This window comes from Schistocerca gregaria, chromosome 5 (genome assembly GCF_023897955.1).
Source record: "Schistocerca gregaria isolate iqSchGreg1 chromosome 5, iqSchGreg1.2, whole genome shotgun sequence".
NCBI classification, from domain to species: domain Eukaryota; kingdom Metazoa; phylum Arthropoda; class Insecta; order Orthoptera; family Acrididae; genus Schistocerca; species Schistocerca gregaria.
The window spans coordinates 297,006,382-297,021,420 of record NC_064924.1 but is presented as its reverse complement, the minus strand read 5'-3'; positions in this window follow the sequence as shown (position 1 = coordinate 297,021,420).

Here is a 15,039-nt window from a genome sequence, read left to right as displayed (position 1 = left end):
TGTACAAATTTACGGTAACGCGTTTCACTGTTTAGTAGGTGGTGCTTAAAACGTTCGTCAATTTGGCTGTTTTGTTGTTCAAATTTCGTATCTACTTTCGCATCCAGTGTGCGTGAAAGTTCTAATGACATTAATTTAAACTCGTCGCGTAACTGTGTTGCGTTTTCAGAACATTGCTTAGCGACTGCACTAATTTCATCTCTAAGTAATTTCGTTGTGGCTGCATGTGTATTACTTAATTCTTGTGCAACAGATCTAATTTCTTCACTACTATTCCTAGCACAAGCCTTAATTTCCTCACGTAATTGTTCTTTAGTATCATGGCATTGCACGACAACGGCTGCAATCTGTTCATTAATCTGTTTAAAGTTCTCATTAATTTGTTTGATCGACCTGTCGTGTTTCTCATTCGACTGTTAGATACTTTCATGAAGTTGTTTGAAACTGTTGTCGTGTTTTTCATTAAGTTGTTTGAAATTGTTGTCTTGTTTTTCATTCGACTGTTTGAGATTTTCATTAAGTTGTTTGTTTGATTCATGAAGTTGTAGCAATAATGCCTTAACTTGATCCATGCCAATATTACCTACACTATTCTCTGTGCTGTTTGATGGCGTATCTGAAATTGTCACGTTTTGTGTAACCATTTGGTCATTCTCTGATTCTTGAAAAGGTTCGCCAATTGGATATGCACTGTTGGTCACTACACCGGAATCAAATAAATCTGACATATTTTGAGTACATTGTTCACCTTCGTTAAAAACGATTATCTGTTCGCTACGTAGTGGAAAGCGTTCATTGTAACGGAATGTGCCGCGTCGTCAACTGTTACATTTACCGTGGAAATAATTGAATTTTTTTGCTCATCATTAGGATCAATATCATTACTAGTGATCGGCACGCACTGATTATCTGTAATTAGGGGATTATCACTACTACCCTGAGTGTCGATATTATTATCGATTAAATTATTCGAGTCGGCTTTTTCACTCATTGCACATTAGCAGTTTTTCGCGGAATTTTCATAAATCAAAGTTAAGTACAAAATTAAACAAAGACAAAGCAAAAATGGAACAAATACAATTACAACAAAGAGCAATAAATTGCCTATGACCTATGAAGGAAAGAGTGACAAGTTAGTAAATGCGTTGCGCCAGATGCAATCTACATTTAAAATTAAGTAGATAAGAGCAGATATATAACTGACTGCTACTCAGAAATTGATAAAAATACGATCCTGCCCGGTTGTCGACAAGTGTAACCTCCCAACAGTAAAAAGAACATAATTATTTATTTCTTTCAGTGTAACCTCCCAACAGAAAACTTCCATAACCTACCAATAATACAATGTAACTAACCTCTCAATTAAATTGCGACTCACTTATAACGAATTTAAACTGGTAAATTTTGGATGTCAACAATGCTGCGTCATGGCCCTGAACGATCATTCTGAATAAATTTAAAAATCTTGCCTCAATTCCGTCGCCGGATAACGCGTATATATCTGCTCCTATAAGAAATTTTTCTGGCGATAGGTTTGTCATGTATAAAAAGAAACAACTGATTTTTCTTTTCAAAAATCGGGATGACCAAGGATTGGAGAAATAAGTACATTCTTTAAATTGAAATGAATGATTGACAAAGTTACTTTTCATGAGAAGGATTATTATTAAGAGATTTTTTAAACATTTACATGGAACCTGATATAACAATCCTACATATGCGCGAGGCTGCTTTTACCTTATACTACAACGCTCAGGCTCCGCCATCGCTCCACGACGACCGTCCCAGCCAACACGATACACCAGACTGCTAGCAACTACTTACTCCTACTGCTACACAGTTCCTACTGCATACAACACTGCTCTTTGGTCTCAGATTCTCTTATAGCTTACATATCGCAGGCAGCACGTGAGCAATCCATCGAAATTAAACCAGCTCATCGAAATTATCTCAGTATTTGATGAAATTCGACCCCTTCCTCCTCTTCTTCTTTTGTGATGCCTTGAGCTTACATTTTCTTTATTCGACTTACGATTTAACAATTTCGGCCTTATGCAATTTTCAATTATTTTATAGAGGCTTCGTTAGTGATATATTATACCTTTGGTCCTATGACTGCTTCTGACTGTCATAAAATACAAGGGAAATAGTTTTCTGATAATTTTAGGACCATATTATTCTTTATGATAATCATATGCATTCATAGCAGGAAAGACGTAATTGGCATCATGTACGTTTATAAAACAATCGTAATTGGTCCAAGGTCGAAACTGTACAATCGTACATCAAATAAGGAAAACGTCAGGTGAAGGTATCACAAATTCATTTAAAAAAAAATTCATCGCGTCTGCTCACCCTGTGGCAATGAATATTGTATTGTAGAATCAGCCTTCAGTGTCACTGAGCTTTCAGATTTATTAAATCACAAAGATTATAACCCCTAAGCATTTGACTGCTTCCCTTTTTATGCAGTTACTTTTTTCTCAACTGCTGAATGTAGTCTGTTAACAGACTGAGATTCCTGACTATAAACTGCGATTGGCATCGCACACATTGAAACTAATAATTTACGTTACACTGCTTTTCTGAACATAAAATGATAGAAAAAAGAGATGTACCATTCATAGTAAATGCCGTTTCTCTCAAAAATAATACAAACACTTCAAATTTAGAGCTACATCCTTTGTCATATGGTCACGTGTTAAAGATGTAGAGATGTTGGAACTAAGAAAGGGGCGTTATGCCCAGTATACTAGCAATTTTAAACGAACCCTTTGGATCAGTACACTCGTATAATTGTTATCCTGACTGTATGTGTTCCACGATATTTCTTCTACAACATGTGAAACGACATCGAACAGAAAACAAAGTGGTTAGTAGAAGACGGGAAACTAATCTGAAGGCAACATAATTGTTATGAAGTCTCATGGACAACTGCTTAACTGCATAATATCGCACTTTAACATTAGCAATCTGAACTTAATTGTGTACTCGAGAAAACGTTAATAGCTAAATGGTATTTATATCTTTACTCTAGTACCAGATCACAATCTTTATTTATCATAATGACACTTCATAGTTTATTCCATTGCTTCCAGAAAATTATAACGAGTGAAAGAGTGTCCGAATGTTTGCTAGGACACAGATTCTTGTTGAGTTTAATTCTCATAATTTTTTAAATATGAGTACCCTCTGGCTTAGAGCAGAAATTAACCGCAAGTTTAAATTGATATAGATTCAAAATCTAATAATATATGCAGACACCATATAAATTAATAACATCTTTCTTAGTGTTTCATTGTACTGTTAATCACCTTTATCGCACAATAATTGAGAAAAATTAAAATATTGCGAGACCTTTTCGTGGACAGTTTTTCAGGAGAAGGTACGTATAATATATGGGCTCACACTTTTATTTTGATTATTGACCAGATTGGAAAATAAGAAAGTGGATCACTGTTAGCATCTGCTAATGTTTTGCCTTATTATATCATAAAAGACATCAAGAGAAGCAATTCAGTTTGGCTCCAGTAAATAAATTTGTGACTATGCAATTCTCCTAATACTTGTTGTAGTAAATTCACGTTTCTCTGATCAATCCACACAATCATGCTCAGACATTGCTAGTTGGTTTTAAAGTTCTCGAATCTTTTCTATTATTACTATGATTAATACCACTAACTGCAATTATTAAAATGAGATAGCTTCTTAATTTAGAGGGAAATAATGCGCCTGTATTCTCTGCAGCGTATTACAGAAACAGTGAAAAGTGTGAAAATTATTTTTGTAGTATCTACTATAAATTTAAGTTTTTAATGCATAATATATAAGAATAGGGAAACTACATAGGGTAATCTATTTTGTATCTCATTAATTACATGTTATTTGCGTACTGGCATTATCTGCGTCCCGGAGACTGAAGGGTTTGGGGGAGGGTGGAGGAGGTGTTATCTTTCATTGATGAAAGATAACTAACTTCCAGCATGTTGGAATAAAAATAGCTGTGGGTCAGCAACTTCTGTTAATGAGCACTACAAAAAAACTACAGTACTGGCCATTAAAATTGCTACACCAAGAAGAAATGCAGATGATAAACGGGTATTCTTTGGACAATTGCACTATACTACAACTGACATGTGATTACATTTTCACGCAATTTGGGTGCATACATCTGAGAAATCAGTACCCAGAACAACCACCTCGGGCCATAATAAAGACCCTGATACCCCTGGGCATTGAGTCAAACAGAGCTTGGATGACGTGTATAGGTACAGCTCTCCATGCAGCTTCAACACGATACCACAGTTCATCAAGAGTAGTGACTGGCGTATTGTGACGAGCCTGTTGCTCGGCCACCATTGACCAGATGTTTTCAATTGGTGAGAGATCTGGAGAATGTGCTGGCCAGGGCAGCAGTCGAACTTTTTCTGTATCCTGAAAGGCCCGTACAGGACCTGCAACATGCCGTCGTGCATTATCCTGCTGAAGCGTAGGATTTCGCAGGGACCGAATGAAGGGTAGAGCCACGGGTCGTAACACATCTGAAATGTAACGTCCACTGTTCAAAGTGCCGTCAATGCGAACAAGAGGTGATCGACACGTGTAACCAATGGCACCCCATACTATCACACCGGTGGTACGCCAGTATGGCGACGACGAATACACATTTCCAATGTGCGTTCACCGCGATGTCGCCAAACACGGATGCGACTATCTTGGTGCAGTAAACAGGAAATGGATTCATCTAAAAAAATGACGTTTTGCCATTCGTGCACCCAGGTTCGTCGTTGAGTACACCATCGCAGGCGCTCCTGTCTGTGATGCAGCGTCAAGCGTAACCGCAGCCATGGTCTCTGAGCTGATAGTCCATGCTGTTGCAAACGTCGTCGAACTGTTAGTACAGATTGTTGTTGTCTTCCAAACGTCCCGATCTGTTGACTCAGGGATCGAGACGTGGCTGCACGACCCGTTACAGCCATGCGGATACGATGCCTGTCATCTCGACTGCTAGTGCTACGAGGCCGTTGGGATCCAGAACAGCGTTCTGTATTACCCTCCTCAAACCACCGATTCCACATTCTGCTTGCAGTCATTGGATCTCGACCAACGCGAGCAGCAATGTCGCGATACGACAAACCGCTATCGCGATATGCTACAAACCGTTCTTTATCAAAGTCGGAAACGTGATGGTACGCATTTCTCCTCCTTACACGAGGCATCACAACAACGTTTCACCAGGCAACGACGGTCAACTGCTGTTTGTGTATGAGAAATCGGTTGGAAACATTCCTCTTGTCAGCACGTTGTAGGTGTCGCCACCGGCCCCAACATTGTGTGAATGCCCTGGAAAGCTAATTATTTGCATATCACAGAATCTTCTTCCTGTCGGTTAAATTTCGCGTCTGTAGCACGTCATTTTCGTGGTGTAGCAACTTTAATAGCCAGTAGTGTAGTTCACAGTTTATTTTTTTTAACCACTCGATGACTAGTTTTCTGTCGAGATCCATTTCCAAATCATAGTAACATAGTCAAATATGAAAATTCCGGTGTGCACATTTTTAACATGGTATTTAAATCTTACGATTCTTCGAAAATGGTTCTCGACCCGTCATAAACGGAATACTGTAGCAGAAGCAGCTTATTTTATTCTCACAATTAATGGGGAGATCTTTGCGGATCATTAGGGTAACGAAATCAAGTTACACAATCTCACGTAAATTATCATTCCGTGATTCAGGGACAGAACTGCCCTGGCCTTACAGAGGTTTATTAAAAGAAAAAAAGTGGAAAATCTCCTCATATTCTGTAAATAAAGAACATTAAAATGTTCTTCACGCAAATCGGATCTCGTTCGGCAAGTTGGATTCAAAGTAAAAAACACGTTGCTGCTTCCAACATAGTACTCAAACCACCCAAATGGGATAAAATGACACCGAAAAGTGACGGTGAAATAGGTAAGTACAACTGATAAAAGCGAGGATATTTTCTTTAAAACAGTTAACGACTGATCTTACATCAATTACAGCATCGCAGCATCGCCTGGCACTTTCGCAAACAAAGAAACATGACGTAGGTGTGGACGAATACGTGAAAATCCTATAACTTCTGATACGCGGGAACTTAAAAGAAAATTTTAACTTTAGAAACAAATTAAAACACGAATCTCTGAGCTGAACTTTTTATACACTTGGGAGAATTTTCTCATAGACAAAGGCTGTCTTACGAAGATGACTTCTGCACGCGGAATAAGATTAAAAGATTCGCAGAATATTAGTAAAAAAACGAAAACCGATTGCAAGTAACTTCATGATAAGTCAACGTCTAGATCCCTAACACCAAATTCCCTCAGCACACTCAGCCGGAAAAGCGTGTCTTAATCAGCAGGCGCCCACAGTGAAACTGTGTCCCTGGTCGCAGATTTCGGTCCTGCTAAAGCATGGGCAGAAACAGAACCGTTGCTTCTATTGCCAACTGCTGATCAGGGTGGTTTCACAAGTCGAAGCTGCTGCAGACTGAGATACAGTGTTCCGCATCTATTTATCACGCTCACTGTGATGTCAAACAACAGATCGAATGAAATATAACTGACAGCAGCGTTCCACACATGCCTATTTTGAATCTGCTTTCACAGAAGATACGAAACGTTGTAGGCTACGAGCATACGTATTTGGGGACTTTAATTTCTTTTTTGACTAAAGCTCTAATTAAAACAAAATTGCTCTACGATATGATTTGCTACTAATCCGAAATTCACAATGAGAGAATTTGGCACTATTTTAAAGTCTCTAAATGTTAGCAATATGATTGTATGGCAAACGGCGAAACAGGTAAAGTACGACTTCCGTATACGTTCACATTTGTTTCTTATATTTGTTCTATTACAATGGACGAAAAACATTATTAAAAGTAACGGCTCATTACATTGCAACAGTGGCTCGAACCTCTAGTTTCACAACTGCTATTGTTTCACTTCACAGAAACCTCTCCAATGCAACAGATTGGGTAGAATTATATAACGTTAAACTGCTCTAATCCCCCTTATGGTCTACAAAATATTATACTCCAGCGGTTAATATGAATACGTGAGTTTTGTGATTCATCTAAAAACTATGTTCAGTAGAAAACTGATGTCCCTCTGTTATTAAACCGTATTTCTGCATTTTGAGAAGAAAAATCTCTAGTTAGGAAAATTACATGGAATATATTGTAATAAATAACGAGATGGGCCAGTATTTCTCCATTAAGGATACGTGGTAGGGCCATGTCACACGCCGACGTTCAAAACATATAAATTACTTACAAAAGCTTACATTAGTCAATTTCCGTCGTACAAATTATTTCTCTTAGAGAATAGATACAATCATTAATTGTGCAATTGTGTCTAAAGGGGATAATAAGCTACACAATGTGTGAAGTAAATTGACGTTTTATGTGTAAATTTAGCCTGATATCCATGTTAATTTATATGCAGTTCGCTAATGCGGCTACAACATGACATAATTATTGTCTTCTGATGTCATAGAGATTCTTAGTGTACGAGGTTTATTCGGAAAGTAAGAAACGATCTGTCGTGAAAATCCGATGACGTGTAGCACAGATGTGCTGGGCAGTGTCTTTAGTATACCCGTCAATCACATTGCGTCGTTCTTCTTAGTTCTGAGCACATAAAGAGACGTAGAACAATAGTGTCTACCGCCAAATACGAGGGCCTGTTGAGAAATTTCGCCTGAAGCTATGTAGCCAACATTACACAACTGTCGCGCATTTTATTCTTGAAGACAATTCTCAGTCGCGTTCTGAAGGGGCAATAAAGGTGCTCCTGCATCGTTTTCAATGGGAAATGTTTGATTACCCACAATACAACCGTAATTCTCTCCCTCTGAGTTTCATCTCTACTCACATGAACCGCTGGCTATGCAGACAACATTTTGGCACAGACAAACAAGCTGTAGGCCAGCTTAGAGAATTGTGGGAAATCACTGGCGACTGGCTTCTATAACGAGGGTGTTAGAAAGTTGGTACAACGCTACAGCAAACGTCAAAGTCGGGTCGGTGACTATGCAGATAAGTAGCAGGAAGTTGTAGCTAACTGTTGCAAATAACGACCTATCGTTCCTTGCTTTCCGAATAGCCCTCGTAATACAAGCCGCAAATGCTGAATTCGTGAAAAACCAAATGTACAGCTCTTGGTCGACTTGGTCCATGCCAAAGTAGTACACACATATTATAATTCCTCACCTTTATTAATTTTTATTTATGCTACTGGGTAATGCTGAACACGGAATTATTTAGTTTCAAATTCGTAAATAAATTTCTTTTAGAATAGTGCGAAGTATTGATTTCGTAGATACTTCTCAAATGTTGTAATAATGGTACAAATTTAGGAATATGCTTACTTAATTATGGTACAGTAGTTGATATATTCAGCAGAATAAATATGTTTTTTGCGTACGATGTTGTATCTAAACAACCCACCGATTCTACTGACAAGTAGAATTTCGTTCTTTGTATCCCCAATATCTTCATACATTGTCCTACTCACGGGCGTGAATCAAGAAGTCGGTTAGTTTAACTAGGGGAGTCCAGGTGAAGAGGAAAGGCCATATCACAGCCATAATACTGAGAGTGCCTAAATAGGGCTAGGCGGTTGAAATATATAGGGTGAAGTAAGAGTGCCGCACTCGGCGGCCGGTTTGCGATTCCTCAGCCCAGTCCAAGACAAAAGTGTGTCTAGCAAAACCCAGTCTCGTCAATATGTTTATAGGAAAAGCAATTTAGGAAATGAGGCACTGGCAACGCTGTAACTGGTGGCAGCGTGGTCAAGAAGAGGTACCACGAACACTTTGTGCTGCGGGAGCTGTCCCACTAGTTCACTGAGACGAGGCGATTCCGAGAGGAATTGATATACAAACTCACCGATGTTCGAGTCGCGTCCTCACTTGAAATTTTTTCTTCGGTTAAAGGATTTAACTGTATCCAATTTACACCTCCACAATGCGGAATCCTGAGTATTTCTTTCTGGTACAGTTACCTTTATTTAAATATTAGGACATAACATAAGCTTCCTAAGACCTTAGTGGATGCAGTAACATCGCAGGACCAGTAGAGTGCACGTTATGCAATGCATAATTAATCCATTTTGTACGTTTGACGCACAGGCTTAGATACACAGATCCGGTACGTACTGGTACGAGCAACGTTCAATTTAAAGAAGGTACTCGTGGAGACCACAGTGCATTTTCAAACACTTCCCCACTCTGCGGATCACTGGACCCTATGCAACTCACCTGCATCCACCGTTGCTTAAACGGCATGCACAAGACCTATTAGATAGTGTACATCAATGGGTGGACTATTATAAACTTTTATCTTTGGAAGGATAAACCGCCATTTGAATATTACTTTATTTATGATCTGTACTATCTCGATTTAGGATTTTATGTGATTATTGGGTAAAATAGTGTAAGTTCTTTGACCATTAACACGTCATATCTGGTAAAGTCAGTCCAAAGCAGGTAAAAGAGATTAGCATGTGCCTTCAAGATGCTACTAGCAAAGCGCCAAGTACAAACTTGTTTCTTAAAGCGTCTCCGCAAGTAAAAACGTAGCAGAATATGGTCCAGGGATCTTAGAGGCCAGAACATTGGACTACCAGGAACATTCCATTTTCCTGGAAACGCGTCATTTAAATAGTGTCGCGATGCACCATCTTGCTGAAATCATACTTGTTGCTGAATACCGAGTGGAACGTCTTTTACTGCTTCAGGAAAAGGACTGCAAAGAAACGTTCGACATGGTGGCGCATTCTACTTGTCCGGCAACAGGTAAGGGCTCCTCACATTATTCCAGTCCATTGTTTAATGCCAACGTGTGCCTGAAAGCCACGTTCACAAGCGACTTGTGTTTTGTGTTCCAACCAATGATGGCTGTTGTGGAGGTTGAAAATAACTTCACGAGTGAATTCCATCTCACATTATTCAAAAAATATCCGTTATCTTCCACTTGGTACAGAATTGTACTCGTAGAATGCAGTCTTCAGGCTCCTGGTGTTGAGTTAACATATACTGATATGGATGCAGTACCTCGTCGTGCAACACGTTAACAACCAGTCTCTGAAATATCTGGAACTGCCTTGCAATATCACAGATACCTCGGCCACGTGGTTGGCCTACTGTTTCAATAATCCTGTCCTCTGTTCTGGAGTACGTCTAGACCTTGGACGACCTCCGTCCATTACTTTTGTATGAAGATTATCTGTCTCCCGAAGGCGTTGCACCAAATTCCGAAATACATTCCTATAGGGATGATGCCGTGCAGCAAATGCACAAACAGCGCTAGTACTTTGGTTATTGTATGGATCGAACAACAAAAACATATCGACATATTCATCCTTTGTGTACTCCATCAGAAAGTTCATGATAACTTCACAGGACCATTTAGGGTTGTTCAATGCGTACTTTGCAGACACATGCATGCAATTTAATAGATCCCACTGTCACCTGATAGGCTGTTGTTACTTGACAAAATGATGTTCTGCTTACTAACGGACGTCAAAAAAATAAAAGGAAGATGACGGGAATTCGAACCCTAGATCCGTGGACAACATGGGTTTCATGTACCAGCTGTCTACTTTCTTTTTCTTTTAATATAAACGGAAACTGCTTCGTGAATTAAAAAACAGTAGTGGACTGCACCAGTATTGGTGGCAGCATTCTTCGTCGTTAACACCGTACCTCTGCCAGGCACGTCTTTGTTCTGCTTTTACAGTTCAAACATTGGAGATAAATCAAAACACTCTGAAAAGAAAATGACTCAATGTATTATCGTGAAACAGGAGAGAGAGTGTCACTAAAATGATATAGGATTTGGGTTAGACATCATTAAAATGAATGCGTTTTTCGTTGCGGCAGAATCTTCTCGTGAAATTTCAATCACCAAATTTCTCCTCCGGATGCGAAAGTATTTTGGTGCCGAGAACCTACATAGGGATAAATGATCATCATAATAAAATAAGGGAAATCAAAGCTCGCACAGAAAGATATAGGTGTTCGTCTTTTCCGCGCTCTGTACGAGATGGGAATTATAGAAAATTATTGTGACGGTGTTCGATGAAGCCTCTGCCAGGCACTTAAATGTGATTTTCAGAGTATTTAGGTAAACGTAGGTACCTTCTTTTTAGCTTACAACGACATCAAACACTGGGCGCGCTTCACTAAGGAATAAAAAGAGTGGAAAAGGGAGACAAAGAGAAATCATCTGCTGACGGGGTAGAATAAGATGGGTCCTCTCTAGCGCTTCTGCCTCCGGGCACGTCACCTCGTAGAACTGAAGGAGATAACCGTTTCGTGCTCAAAGTACTTACAGGCATTCAGCCAGGTTGAATTTTCGACAACTGCCGATATTTCGGCGGATGCACCCTCCGCCATTTTCAAGCCTTGAAAATGGCGGAGGGTGCATCCGCCGAAATATCGGCAGTTGTCGAAAATTCAACCTGGCTGAATGCCCGTAAGTACTTTGAACATAGTTTACGCCAGGAGAAGCTCAGGTCTCACTAACCGTTTCGTCATGGTCGATGTATGTTCAACATCTGTTTTACGTACCCGGGACATTCTAGCTGCTCGGATGATCTCATAACACACTCCCCAGGAAATACGAAAAATGTTATTGCTATTTTGAGTTGCACACAATTGCCGTGCATCGTTCAAGCCAGTAATTCCGTAAGTCCAGCACATTCTTCGGGCCGTCGCGAATCAGGTAACGCACCGTTTGGGCTCGTACCTTTGTCACCGCTTTCGTCTTGGCTCGTGGGTAGAAAGTTCTGTCCGAAAAATAAACAATCGTTGGATCAATGGCTTGTTGTCCTACTAGAGGAACGAAGGTAATCATCTTCATTATATGTCACACACACTTCCGCAGCGGGGCCGGACATAGAACTGTGAGCGTCATCGTCTCTGGTCTGACACGCTTCACATAACGGGTAGCTCAGGATATTGATGGTGTAGAGGCGGGATCCGGTGACTTGTTTACCGTTAACTAACAGGTACCACGTCGTTCGTGTTTCTGTATCAAGAGTGGTATGATGAATTGTCCGCCATATCACCGGCCAGTGGATTGTGGTGTGCCGTGCTTCCACTGGGTTGCCGGGGCGTCTGCTCTTGATTATTTGATAAGGTGCCTCGCGCTGTCGGTGGTCTATTGGCCGACAGATCTGTCTAAAGCGGCGGTATTCAAGAAAAAAAATGTCTGATATGATGAAATAGTTGGGAAATGTACTTCACCACCGGCGGCGTTATTCGTAAAGCTGGTGCCATCAATGTCCCGACAGACTCAACTGTTGTCTACCCGACATTTTCAACATGGCGCCGAGACAAAGGGCCACAGTACGACCGTCAACATATATAAGCCGGAGGCCGCCTCTACCAATGGGTAGCGTGTGAGCATCGTATCATATCTTGAAAAGCAATCCTGAAATATCCAAATGCTGGCAGTATGTGTCGAGCAGTCGTCTTCGACATCGGAAGAATGAGTGCTTAGTGGGGGATGCATGGCACCAAACAGTTACTTACATAGGCGACCCATTGAATAACGTCAAAGGCGCGTAAGTTGTTCACTTTGTCACCATTCCGGGAGCCTTGGAGTAATCTCTTGATGTTGATCGCTACAGTGCGTCTTACGATTTAGTTTCTTACATCTGTTCTGTTACCACTATTCGCAGCACATTTTACAAACAGTGTCCACATGTGCTAGTGAACGTACCTCCAAAGTTATATCACTGTACGACACATGGTACGGAAAATATCACGTCATTAACGTTGAAGGGTGAAAAACTACCCTTTACTTGAAACACAAATGCTTGGTACATGGTAGCTGTATTTATTAAAGTATCGGAGCCTTCTCTTTTTAGCCGATAAAATTACCTAACCTCTGTCTCTACCTTGGTTCCGTAACCGTAACCGTTATACAATTTTTTCAGTACATTTCAACATAGGTTGCTTGTTAAACCAAATATCACTCTTCTGGTTAAGTTAGCGTTCTTAATTTTAGTTCATATAACTATAAACTGGTGGAATAAAAATCTCAACACACAGAAGGAGTTGTACGATAAAAACGAAAGTCGGTAGGCACATTTCTGCGTCTGGAAGGTGAGCTCTATTCAAATTTTCCGCTAGTAGCGTAAGAGTGGCGCTAATAGCGCAAACAGGATGCAGATCATATGTGTCTAAATACGCGCTGAAACGGTCACGAGCGTTAATCACCTTTGTGACTGGACGTAGTGAGTTGACGTTTGTCAGGAATAACTTTTTGGGGGAAAAATTACCACACTGACTTAGACGAGGTCGCGTAACAGGGCTACGGGAAGCTGGATGTTCCTTCGGCGATATTGCAGAAGGACTTAGCACGAATGTAGTCACCGTACTTAATTCCTGGCAGTGGTGGTCACTAGAAATTAAGAACGCAAGAAGACCGGTCACGTTGCACTATCGGGGAGACCATCCTGTTCGGCATATCACCTTGGCGCATCACACTGCGTCTGCGGCAGCTATTTAAGTTTCATTTGGCGCCACAAAGACGCAACAAAGAGTTACAAACCGTTTACTTCAAGGGCAGCTACGAGCCAGATACCCTGTTGCGTGTATCCTAATGTCTCCAAACCACTGCCATTTGCGCCTTCAGCGGTGGGAAGCAGGAGCTCATTGGAGGGCAGGGTGCAGGTCTGTTGTGTTTCCTGATGAAAGCTGGTTTCGTCTCCGTGCCAATGACGGTCCGTGAGTTGGTCATAAGCAGATCACCAGAGTGACTGCAATCAACTTGTCTGCTTGCTAGACACACTTGAATTACACCTTAACTCTGGTCTGGGGTGCGATTTCGTCTGACAGCAGGAACGCTCTTGTGGTTATCCCACGAATGGTGACGGCAAAATTATACGCCAGTCTGGTGAATCAACCTGTTGTGCTGCCATTTATGAAAAGCACTGCAGAGGGTGTTTTCCAACAGGAGAATGCTCGACCGTATACCACTGTTGTGACCCAACATGCTGTACTGAGTGTCGACATGTTGCCTTGGCGTGCTCGATCACCAACTCTGAGTCCAGTGGAGCACACGTGGGACATCATCGAACGAGAGCTCCAACGTCATCCACAATCAGCATTACCTTCGCTGTACTGCCTGACCAACTGCTACAGGCATTGAACTCCATCTCACGAACTGACATGTGACATCTGTACAACACAATGCTTGCAAGTCTGCCTGATTGGATTCAACATTCCAGCGGTTACACCGGTTGCTAATGCATCAGCATTTCACATGTGCAGTGGCTTTTGTCGCGGTTACATTAACCTGTGACCTTGCAACGTTAATAACTTAAATATATATTTCCCAAACTTCATTACTATACATCAATTTTTTTTGGTGGCACAAGCATCAGAATCGTTTTTGGTGTCACCTTATAACGAAGTGTGACATTATACTGAGCGATACTGGGGGAGAACTTACGCATGTACTCGGGATTCTTTCACTATCTTTGGTTTGTTCTCAGTGTTATAGGGATGGAGTTGGGGATTCATTGGAGCAGATGAGAGGTGAGTTTTCCGTGACAGGCAATGAGCAGACAAGCTGGGCAGCTAGAGCTACAATTCTTGCCAGTTTTCCTTATGGGAGCTATAACCCAAATGAAAGTAGTGTGCATAATGAGCTGGTGCGTTTCTCGTGCCAGTTTCCATCAATCGTCATTTTGATCTTTGAGTCGACTTCGATGCTTATTTTGTCTTCTACTCATCTCTGGAGCGTGCGCTCTGCTGGAAAGGTGTAATGGGATCGACGGTGAACGAGAGTCACGTGGGACTGTGTACGTAGGCAGGACGCCAAGACGACGAGTCGGACAAAGAAGGAGCGTGGCCAGCGGCTACGGCGTGTTGAATCTTGAGTGCAGATCCACCGTCCATGGTGAATTGGCTTTCCTAGAGGTCGGAAAGACAAGTTCCTTCGACTCTGTTATAAGCTACGCCGACCGATTGAATTGGAGTCACCGAGTTGCTTCGG